Below are 12,053 nucleotides of genomic sequence, written 5' to 3'. Positions count from 1 at the left end.
TCCCCCTGTGTGCCCAAGCAACTAAAATGGCTCTGAGGTTTCTCTCCCTCAGCCCTCTAGGGCAGATTTTTAGAGGAGGGGCATTGCAATGGAGATCTCATTGCATGAATGGCAGTCCTTCCACAATTCCAGGGATGCAATCAACTGATGCAGGAGATGGGAACAACTTCTCCCTTTTTCTTTTTAAAAGGCTATGTGCATATTTGTGTTGTAAAGTGCAGAAGTGCTCCCCCTGTGACCAACAATTTGTGGGTGGGTGTTTCTCAAGTCTAATCTTTCTCTTTTTTAAAAAGTCATTTAATTGCTCATTTTTGATTCAGTGGGTATACATCTTTTAAAAGGAAAAGACAACAAAGCAAAACAAAAAGGCACACCACTGACATAGGTATACAAAAGGGGGGGAATAGCGCAAATATAAATTTTACAATACTGAATATATAAGTAAAACATATTTATTTTTTTTAAAAAAATGGAAGAGCTTTAACATCTAATTTTAAGGAAAAGAGTAAGAGGAGGAAGACAAATAAGGTAAGTCAAGGATGAGAAAAACAAAGAGAAAATACTAACTAAAGCTACTTCCAGATGAGTTAGGGTCTACTCTAAGCTATTATTTATTGATATATTTTTAACGTATTTCTCTGCTGCCATATCATAAAATATCTGCCTGATGTACAATAGTTAAAACAAAAACTATGCAAATAGTAATTAAAGTGGTTAGCTAACTAATCCGAATTTTTTATTTTAAAAAATCCTCAAGAGTTGCCTGAAAGTCAGGTTATACCTTTCGCTGTATTTTGATTTGAGTATATATATTCACAGTGACCCATTTTCTTACAGTATTTCTCCTCTCAATGAATTTACAGCATGGCAATCCATTTTCGGCACTGTCGTGGCCCGAAATGCCATTTAAAGTGAAATCTGGGAATTTGGGTATTAAAAATTCAGTAATTGCCAGTGCCTGCTGGAAGTAACTAAAGGCCAACTCTTTGTTGAAAGCAGATCGGGGCCAACAATCACCCCTGTTAATGTATTGTAATGACATGTCGCACTCTCATTTGCCACGGCTCTGGAAAACAGTGTAGCCTGTGAGCAAAACATAGAGAAGAGCAATGTTAATCACTACTGTTCATTATTCATGAAGGCCTATAGGTGTAAACAGTTTACTGCTGGCAGTTCAGGAAATGACAATGCCTGCTCCCAGAGAGGAACAAAAATTTGGCTCAGTCCGCCTTTTCATGCGGAACTGCCCAGTTTGCACCTCCTGAAACAATACGCAAACCAAAACACAGCTATCCTTTGAAATTTGCACTTCTGGAAATTTTGCAGTGTCGTTGCCCCACCCCACAAAATTGGCAAAAATGCATATACAGTATTAGAGAAATGTATGCATTATATGAATGAATGTATATATTAATGAAAATAACATACAAATATGCATTATGTTACGGAGAATTTACTTGCAAGAATGTGTATTTCAGGTGAAATGCACACTAAAAAGCTGACAAAATTTTATGAGGGCTTTTCCTAAAATATCACATACCAAACTGATGTGGAAATGTAGTGATTTACATTATATAAAAACTGTTGTCCTATTCAGATGCCTGCAAAGTAAGCATGGTTGGGTTCAAAACTGCATCTGTCTCTTTCGGGGGGGGGGGGATGAAGCACACACTGTTCATTGGAATGACAGGAAACTAAGCCATGTTGCCATGTTTGTGTAGTTTTAACCTATTCTGCTTCTTCTGTAGTGCCACTTGATTAAGCCACAATATTGATTTGCTTGTACACAATCTTCGTAGCTCTTTAACCTCCTGACTTGCTGACACACAGCTGATCTTCCACACAATCCCCATGCTAATGACAAACACTATTGACCTGGAAATCCTTCTGCCTGATCCCAGATAGTTGCAACTGCTGAGGGGGGAGGGGCAAGGTTGTTAGGGGATCCCCTCAGAGAGCTAGAATTTCCAACACCCTTAACCAATTACAGTTCCCAAGATTCTTTGGGGGAAGCCATGACTGTTAAATGGGGGGGGGGTATTTTAAGTGTACTGAGCCTCTTGGGCTTACCAATCGGAAGGCTGGTGGTTTGAATCCGCACAATGGGGTAAGCTCCCATTGCTCTGTCCCAGCTCCTGCCAATCTAGTAGTTTGAAAGCACACCAGTGCAAGTAGATAAATAGGTACCACTGTGGCGGGAAGGTGAATGGTGTTTCTGATCACTCTGGTTTCTGTCATGGTGTCCCGTAGCACCAGAAGCCGTTTAGTCATGCTTGCCACATGACCCGGAAAGCTGTCTGTGAACAAACACCAGCGCCCTTGGCCTGAAAGTGAGATGAGCATAGCAACCCCATAGTCACCTTTAACTGGATTTAATCGTCCAGGGGTCCTTTTCCTTTACCTAAATTAACTCAAGAGGCTGTTGAAAGGATAAAATGCGATAGCCGCTAATAGAGGAAGGAAAGGATGGGAAACTGAGTAAGACTAAAGAGGTATGACTCATCAAATCAGTTACCCAGAAAGCTGGTGGCTTCACCTTTGCTGGAGCTCTGCAAGCAAAGGTTGAGTTCACATCAGCTGGGAATGCTCTGGATTTCCTCCTACATGTCCCACTAGACTCCCACCAATTCTGCAATTCTGTGAATCAAAGCAAGAAATCAAATAACCGCATGGCGCTCAAGACCAATGGGGCTTTGTTTGGGTGAACCCTGAAGATGAGGACAGACAGTTACCATGAAAAAGCAAAATTCACAACTGCAGGATCTGATGCAACCAGTAGTTGCTGCAAGTAAATCCAAGCACCAGAGCCCTTTTGGCAAAGAGATCCAGAAGACTCTCCGGCGGACGGATCCATCCCCAGCTGAATGTGTTAATGGGATAGATAAAAATGACAGTCTATTTAATAAGCTTCGGTTCAGTACCTTGCTTCCAAAATAATCTTCCTGTTTTCCTTTCTCCCCTTTTGCCCTTTTCTTGTTTCCACCTCTAATTGGAGATGTCTCCCTTCAGTGCAGCAGCTTCATCATTCTATCTCCAAGGATTAGCTGACAGGGAGGGGGAGAAATATAATAGGAATTTGCTAGCACTGCCCTGAAATAACATTTCATACCCAGCTTCAGATAAGCCAGCGTCTTCCTGTTCTCCCTGTTCAATAGCTTTCCTTTTCACAGGGCTGCTGCTGCTGCTAGAGTTTAACATTTGTCCAGCTAAAAGAAAAAAGGGAGAACGTTTTCAAAGTCTCTGCAAACTCAGCATGTCCACCTAGTTGCTCTTTATGCTCCATGGATATGATTCTAAGGGCTGCCATCCTAACCCCATGTACCTTGGAGTAAGGCCCATTGAATTTAATAGGACATAAAAATTTAACATCATAAAGAGAGCCTGCTGGGTTAGGCCAATGGCCCATCTAGTCCAGCATCTTCTCACAGTGCCCACCCAGATGGCTTTGGCAAACCCTGAAGCAGGACCTGAGCACAATACATTCTCTCCTCCTGTTTTTCCAGTAACTGGTACTCTGAAGCATCACTGCCTCAGACCATGGAGGCAGAACATAGCCATTGTGGTTAGTAGCTATTGACAGCCTTCTCCTCCATGAATTTGTCTAATCCTCTTTTATACTATCTTGGTTGGTGGCCATCGCTGCCTCCCGTGGGAGCAAGTTCCATAGTTTAGCTAAGCAATGTGTAAAGAAGTGCTTTCTTTTATCCGTCCTGGACCTTCCAACATTCAGCTTGGATGTCCCCGAATTCTCATAGAATTGTAGTGTTCGAGGGAACCCGGAGGATCATCTCATTCAACCTTCTGCAATGCATAAATATGCAGCTGTCCCATACGGGGATCAAACCTGCAACCTTGGTGTTACCAGTGCTGCATTCTAACCAACTGAGCTATTATGAGAGGGAGAAAAGCTTTTCTATCAAGACAACAACAACAAGAATCCGCCGACCACATACAAATCAATCTGGCTAACCTGATTCAAACACACACACACACACACACACACACACACACACACACACTGCTCACACACAAAATCAAATCTCACTACAGCCAACCAAAGACAACCAACCACACCCTAACCTAACACTGTATGTAACATTAATGTCTCACAACAAATGAAACTGATCTGTAGAAAACACAACTTGAAAAAAGAGACAATGTACATATTTTTGTAAAGAAATCTTTAATAAAAATATGTTTTTTTAAAAAATGTTTTTTTCTTTAAAAAAAGCTTTTCTATTCATTTTCTCCATGCTCTGCAAATTTTACAAGCTTTTATCATGTCACTTCTTACTTGTCTTTTGTCTAAACTAAAAACGACCAAACTGCTTTTGAATAGACATGGTTTGAGATGCAACATTACCATTTTCTGTGTCTGTCCAAAAGTTGTCCTTGCGGCAACTTCCTGGCTCACGGCAGACTCAGTTCACTGTAGATGAGAAGCCTCTATTGCCCCCTCTGCCCGATAAGAGTTTAAAGCTTAGGTTAATTGCAGATGCAAGATAGCATATCATTATACCTGTAAATGAAGGGAGAGCTAACAGTTACTCGCTGTTCTCTTCCCACATGCTCAGCTGCCCTCTCGATCTTTGTCTTGAAAGTCATTTGAAAGTCAAATGAGCTTTGAGACAAAATGGGAAATGAATACCAGGACTGGCATCAGGAGTTGGCACTGTTGGACAGCGGCGACAAGAGATGAGCATAAACTTCGATGGCTTTGAAAGAGACAAATTCATGGAGAATAAGGCTATTGCAGGGGAGGGGTGAGAGCTATTGCACTCAGGTCTGCTTGTGGGCTTCTGGTTGGCCACTGGACTAGGTGGTCTTCTGGCCTGATCTAATCGGGCTCTTCTTTTTATCCTAAGGTCCCAGTGCCTTAGGAGGGTCTGCCAGAACTGATCCCTGCCAAGCTACAACTGAGAAACAGCAACTGCCCCAATCAGCAGTGGTACAGGCTGGGTCCTGGTTCAAGTACCTGTGCTATGTCTCCACCTCCTCAACTCCCACCCATTCCACATGCAGTCCTCTCCTGTCCACGATCAGTGGGCAGACAGCAATTGCCGTTCCATCTCCACTTGTTCAGATACCAGTCCAAAGAGCAGCAACTGCTGCCCTCTCTCTCCCTCTACGCAATGTGAATGGGGCTTCACAGGCCTCATCCTCACTGTCAGGCCTAAAAGGTGAGGACAGGCAAGGGAAAAGAAGTGTTGGCTGCCTCTGGACACCAACACTCGCTCTCTGTCACGGTCCGCTTTATGGGCAGTCAAAGTCCTGGAGGAGGACATCGGGACTGGGGGCAAGACCTCAGGGTGGGAGCAGGAACGGGAGTCAGGAAGCCAGGAGTCCGGAAGCGAAGGGTCTGAGGGTCATAGAGCTGGGAGTCAAGGAGTCAAAGGTCTGAGGGTCAGGAAGCAAGAAGTCAAGAAACCAAACGCGGCAAGGCAGAAAGCATGTTGCTGTGGCAAACAGCCAAAGGGAAATGCTGACCTTATATCCCTTCCCGGCTCTTGCCACCAGGTGCTGTGAGTTACCAATCGGCCTCACCTGTGTGGCCGCGCCTTGCCTCTTCAGAACAAACTTAGGAAAGCCCCAGTCCTGAGAACCTTACCAGTCACAGGGCCTGACTCCTGCATGCAGTCCTGACACTCTCAAGCCTTAGAATGCGGGTGAGGCAGAACAGGAGCCCTCCTGAGGGCACGTCACAGTTCCCCCCAAACCTGAAACTGGGACTGGTGGATATTGAAGCACGTAGGTCAGCCCCCCCCCCCCAAAAAAAACTATTGGCATTGGGAGGGAGCAGAGTTTGAAACTCTCATGGCACCAAAAATGTACTCATTTCACAGAAGGAAACCTGGCAATACTGAGTTAGATGGTCAAAGGGACTGACTCAGTATAAGGCAGCCTCTGTTGATTCATAGAATTGCAGAACTGGAAAGGAGCCTGAGGATCATCTAATCCAACCCCTTGCAATACAACTAAATCTCAATTAAAGCATCCATGACAGGTGACCATCCAACCTCTGTTTAAAAACCTCCAAGGAAGGAGAGTCCACAACTTCCTGAGGGAGTATTTTCCACTGTCGGACAGCTTACTGTCTGAAAGTTATTCCTGAGGTTGAGTCAGAATCTCCTTTCTTGTAACTTGAAGCCACTGGTTCCAGTCCCACCCTCTGGAGCAGGAGAAAGCCATCTTGCTGCATCTTCCATGTGACAGCCCATCAGATATTTGAAGGTGGAGATCATATCTCCTCTCTTCCAGGATAAACATACCCAGCCTTCAACCACTCCTCATAAGGCTTGGTTCCACACCCTCATGTCTATCTTAAGCACATCCCCATTCTTGCTGTCCAGTGGTAGCAGAGATTGCATGTATGGACAGACATCCACCTACATATGAGCTAAGAGCTTAACCCACTGAGGGTGCAATTGCTAACCAGTTTCAAGGATTCAGCATAGCCCCAGTTGTGAAATCAGCAATTGGGGTTTTGTAGCCTTCCAGATGTCATTGGACTCCAACTGTCCCATCAGCCCCAGCCAGCAGTCAGGGATGATGGGAGTTGTGGTCCACCAACATCTTGAGGGCCACCAGTTCCCCAACCTTGGTGTGCACCCTTGAGGATGATGGGAGCTGTAGTCCCAAGACTGAAGAACACCGGTGTAGAGCACCCTGTTTTGTGCAGAAGTCTCTCTCTCTCCCCTCTGTTTAGGGGATTATACTCTTGTGCACCATCTCTAAACAAGGGTAGGGGGGAGGAAAGAGTGAATAATGATTCAGCGATTGTTTTCCCCTTCTGCCTCAAAGGATCTAATTCCCTCCCCCTGCCTCCCTGAAGCATAGCTTTAAGAAGCTCCAAAATAACATTACAGCAGAATAATATACAGAAGCAACTTACAGAAGCTTATGTGAAACCAGATAACCTTTCAAATCCATTTATCAAAGCAGCTGCATTTTTTTTTATATCAAGGCAAGTGACAAGATAATAAATATTGATCAAAGGAAGTTAGTCTGTATCTATAACATTATATTACATTTAGAGTGAAAAAACACCACAAAAATACCAGAATACATTTATAGGAAATGGACAGGGTATATTAATATTATTATTTAGAAGCTACAGTTTGGGTAGAAATCTGCACTTGTTTGACTGTGCATTGGACATTATACAGCCATTACAGTCCAATCCCATGCATTTTTATTCCCAGAAAAGTTCATCATAATATTTATAAAGCACCGAAAACTGCTAGATTAAACATTAAGAACAGGCCTTTTTCACAGGCTTACAGTCTAATTATAAGTTAAGTGAGGTCCCAGCCTTCAAATTTGCAAGTTTGCTGTCTGATTACTGGGAATGGGTTTGCTTTGAATGGTTCTTATCACTAAGGTTTTTGCCTTAAAGCAATGCCTGACTCCAGCCTGGGACTTGACAAAATGATGTTAATGTCTCTCGATGGCTGTAGATGGTCCCCTGAATAAGCAATTCACCTGCAGGGCTGCTTTTGGAAAGGAATGCTTAGCAGACTGTGTATAAGAAGGAGCAGATGGCAGTTTTGCAAAGCTTTAGCTTTGCTGAGGCATGGCTTTCCCGCAGTTAGAGATGGGAGCTCCACACATCACTTAGCATAGCACTATATGATCCAACAATACCCTTCTTCTTGGCCAAAATTCTTCTGAAATGCTTTCTCACAAGTAAGTCCCGTTGCCAATTGTTGTTGTTTAGTCGTGTCCGACTCTTCGGGACCCCATGGACCAGAGCACGCCAGGCACTCCTGTCTTCCACTGCCTCCCACAGTTTGGTCAAACTCATGCTGGTAGCTTCGACAACACTGTCCAACCATCTCGTCCTCTTACAGATAGGTAGCCGTGTTGGTCTGTCATGGTCAAAACAAAATAAAAAAATTCCTTCCAGTAGCACCTTAAAGACCAACTGAGTTAGTTCTAGGTATGAGCTTTCGTGTGCATGCACACTTCTTCAGATACCAAGAAGAAGTGTGCATGCACACGAAAGCTCATACCTAGAACTAACTCAGTTGGTCTTTAAGGTGCTACTGGAAGGAATTTTTTTATTTTGTTCATCTCGTCCTCTGTCATCCCCTTCTCCTTGTGCCCTCCATCTTTCCCAGCATCAGGGTCTTTTCCAGGGAATCTTCTCTTCTCATGAGGTGGCCAGAGTATTGGAGCCTCAGCTTCAGGATCTGTTCTTCCAGTGAGCACTCCGGGCTGATATCCTTAAGAATGGGTAGGTTTGGTCTTCTTGCAGTCCATGGGACTCTCAAGAGTCTCCTCCAGCATCATAATTCAAAAGCATCAATTCTTCGGCGATCAGCCTTCTTTATGGTCCAGCTCTCACTTCCATACATCATTGCCAATGGTGTTCTACAAACTTCCATTTTGCAGTGTTTCTCCTACCCTTTTGCAGGGGCAGAGGAAGAGTGGGCAGTGAGGGCGGTCTGACCCGGGTGTCACCACTGAGGGGGTGACAAAATGCCGGGTGGCACCCACCACGGGGCCTGCAGTAAGCCCGAGCCACACGTCTCTCCTGGGAGTGACATGGTGGCTTGGGCTGCCTCTGTGCTGCCCCATACGGTCTGCCTGCCTAATCCACCTCAGCTGTAGGGCGGCTGAGTGGGAGGAGGCAGGCAGACTCCTCAGAGGCCCCATGGAGAGTCTTGCCCTGGCTCTCCCCGCACCGTGGGTGGTTGGCCCTGCCCCTGGGCGCAGGGCACGCTTGCCGCCCCAGGCACCCAATTGGCTTGCTCCACCGCTGCCCTTTGGTGATCATTGTTTCCCAGTTGATACTTGTTTGTGGCTATTTTGTTAACTTCAACAAGGTTTCTTTTTCCACTTTCACCAAGGGATCACAACCAATTTGGGTTACACAGTGACTATGAGGGTTTGTCTACATGATGATGTCAGGGAAGGCAAACCAATCACATTGCCCTCTCTGTGAAGCCCTGCTCGGCTTTGGCCATGGCAGAATGCACACTGAAATTGATCTTTGGAAAGACATTTGAATGTGCATTCAAGCACATGTCCCATTTGAAAAAGTTTGCTTTCTGCTGGAGATCCTTCCAGCTTATCATTCATTATACCAATTCTTTTAATTTTTCTTGAGTTGGTTAGATGTTAGATAGCAACAAAATAACATTTAAATGTGATTTCTTTTTCTGCATGGAGACAAGGTGGGGCAGTTCCTAAAAACAGCATGTGAAGTTACTTCTGTAGCTAACAATTTCAGCATTTCCCCCTTTTTTTTGTTTTTTCTTTTCTTTTCTTTTCTTTTCTTTTTTGTTTCCAGCGAAATTGATTTAATGTTTCCTTCTTTTTCTGTTACACCCCACAGATCTGAGCACAGACAAACTCATTTGTTTGAAATGTCCCAGTATTTAAGGCTTTCAAAATTTATTTTTCAGTTGGGGGGAGAAAGAAATCATGGTAAGCTATCATTTATTTGATATCCTATTTCCGCAGCATCTGCCTTACATTACATCATCAAATCCCATAACCTTGTAATAAGTCAGTGGAGCTGTCTTCTGCCTTTACAAACCGATGATGTCAACATGAAATCGCTGGGGTAACTGTGTAAGCTTATCCCGTATCTCCAATATTGCTATAAAACATAGATTAAAAATTAAACAGATGAAAAAGTTTTATGTCCACGGTCAAAGTACCATGATAATACTACAAATGGTACTGTAATTCAACTTTGTTCTCTAGTACACTGTGAAATATTGCGGGTAATATTTAGCCATTGGACACGGATGAGATCTACAACAAAATGTTATAGGCTACTCACCTCTAAATAGGTTACCAGCCAATCAGCAACGCCCTCCATCCAGTTTTTTCAATTTTTATCTTCCAACTCACAGTGAATGGTCCAACACTAACAAGCATTCTCAGTCTTCATTGTGCTGATTTTTGATTATTCAATTAGGTCTGGAGGTAGATTTTTGTGAACTGCAAACCTTGAAGGCCTCCTTTCCTTGTGGATACCTGCCTCTTGTTTCTCAGTTAATGCTCACCACCTGAGTTCACTATTAGTAGAAATGATTACAGGAAAGAAAAGGGGGGATGTAAAGCTACGTCTATCAATGGAAGCCACTGGACTCCCAGTTCCATGATTAGTGTGTGCACTCCCTTTCCTTGCCATCTTCCTGGTGAGTTACTAAGATATATTAAACACAGCTGTTCAACAAATGTAAGCTGGCAATCGGGCACATGAAGAAAAAAATTGGTATTAATGCAGGGGGCAGGGCCTTTCCAGTGGTGGTGCCAATGCTGTGGAACTCCCTTGCCAAGTAAGCCCACCTGACCCCATCCCTAAACTCATTCTGTTGTCAAATCAAGTTTTGTCTTATGGGTAGTGGTGGCTGTTTCCACTGCTGCTATCATTTTCTATTGGTTGGCTGCTATTTTGTAACCAGCGCTGAGGTTTTATTACAATCAAATTGTGTGTAAATTTTGTGAAATATATAAAATATTTGTTTTATTTTGCTTTTGTACTTTCTCTGTACTGTAATTCATATGTAATCTCTCCTTTTTTGAAACAAACGAATTCTACTCCCTTTCCATTTGGATTCTGTTTCAAATGTATTTTATTTCATTTTCAGCTGAATTGATTTAAAATCTTAAATTTTAAAATCTTATTTATTTAAACAAATGGATTGTTCAAGCAGCGTATTATAAGGTTAGCAAGATACAAAAAAAGAAAAAATCATTTAAAGCTCACTATTCAATGGGGGGATATTTAAATTAACTGCTGAAATTTAAGATGTTTTCACAAGGTGCTGGAAATTCAATTTATATCAGGGGGTGGGGAGAGGTCTGTCTGATCACATGGTGAGGGGGAGTACCCCAGCATTGGGCCCACAATATGGAATGCATGGCTCCTGATGATTACAATCAATGTATCCAAGCCATTGATTGATTGATTCATTGATTGATTGATTGATTGATTGATTGACTGAAGCAGGCAATAATTTTTAATATATGAATTCCCAAAAATACAAGGACCAAAACCAAACACACCTTCAACTAGGACAAAAGAAGGAAACTAGTTAGGGAGACATTTGGACAATTAGAAGACAGAAAAGTGTAAGGATTTCTAAAGGATTAAAAGGTTTCAGGAAGGCTGAATGAATTCTTTGCATCTGTCTTCACTGCAGAAGACATTAGACAGATACTGCTGCCTGAACCAATCTTCTCAGGAGGAACAATCTGACAAAGCGAGTCAAGTAGAAGTGATAAGAGATGACATTCCGGGGTTTATTGACAAATTAAAAATTAACAAGTCACCAACTCTGGATGGCATCCACCCAAGACGACTCATATGTGAAATTGCTTCTTCTCAGAAAAAATGCAGCTTGTCACTAAAACCAGCTTCTGTGCTGGAGGATTGTGGTGCTGATCTCTTAACGCGATGCTGATTTCTTTATATGGGTATTCAGGGAAGTGTGGTGTCAAGAATGTAGGGGTCACTTAGCTTAACATCAGTTATGTTTAAATCAGTGGACGTTATTATTATTAAATTCATCAAACGTAGAAGAACAAGCTGTGCTGAGGAACACTCAGCATGGCTTCCACAAATTCTGGCTAAGCTTACCAACCTTGTGGGCTTCGTTGGATGTGTCAACAGATATGTGGATAAGGATGTTTTGATAGATGAGGAGTAGGGAGTCTTTGGCCCTTCAGAGTTGCAACTCCCATCAATCCTAGCAAGCATGGCCAGTAGCCAGGGATGAGAGGAGTTCTAGCTCAGCAACATCTGGAAGGCCAAAGGTTTCCCATACCTGTGGTAGATGATATATACTTAAGAATTCCCAACAAAGTGCCTCACCTGAGTGGGTAAACACAGCAATTTAAACTTGGTGCCTGCATAAAGTTAGCAATCGTGGAGCAAGAAAAAAAGTCGTATAATAATAATAATAATAATAATACCCCACCCATCTGACTGCATTCCCCAACCACTCTGGGTGGCTTACAGCATATATAAAACATAATAAAAACATCAAACATTAAAAACTTCCCAATACAGGGATGCCTTCAGGTGTCTTCTA

General features: G+C 43.0%; 1 long non-coding RNA gene across 1 annotated transcript; it reads right to left on the bottom strand.

The window, feature by feature from the left end:
- Window positions 1-476: 476 nt before the first annotated feature.
- LOC309351400 lies at window positions 477-4,713 on the bottom strand. Its single transcript, XR_014160827.1, has 4 exons — window positions 4,364-4,713; window positions 2,922-3,044; window positions 2,516-2,637; window positions 477-1,083 (listed from the first exon to the last, which is right to left on the bottom strand). It is a non-coding gene; the product is annotated as an uncharacterized lncRNA (long non-coding RNA).
- Between the last annotated feature and the right edge of the window lie 7,340 nt (window positions 4,714-12,053).

Source organism: Podarcis erhardii (genome assembly GCF_964252035.2).
Source record: "Podarcis erhardii genome assembly, chromosome: 10".
NCBI classification, from domain to species: Eukaryota; Metazoa; Chordata; class Lepidosauria; order Squamata; family Lacertidae; genus Podarcis; species Podarcis erhardii.
This window is presented reverse-complemented; position numbering and strand designations above follow the sequence as displayed.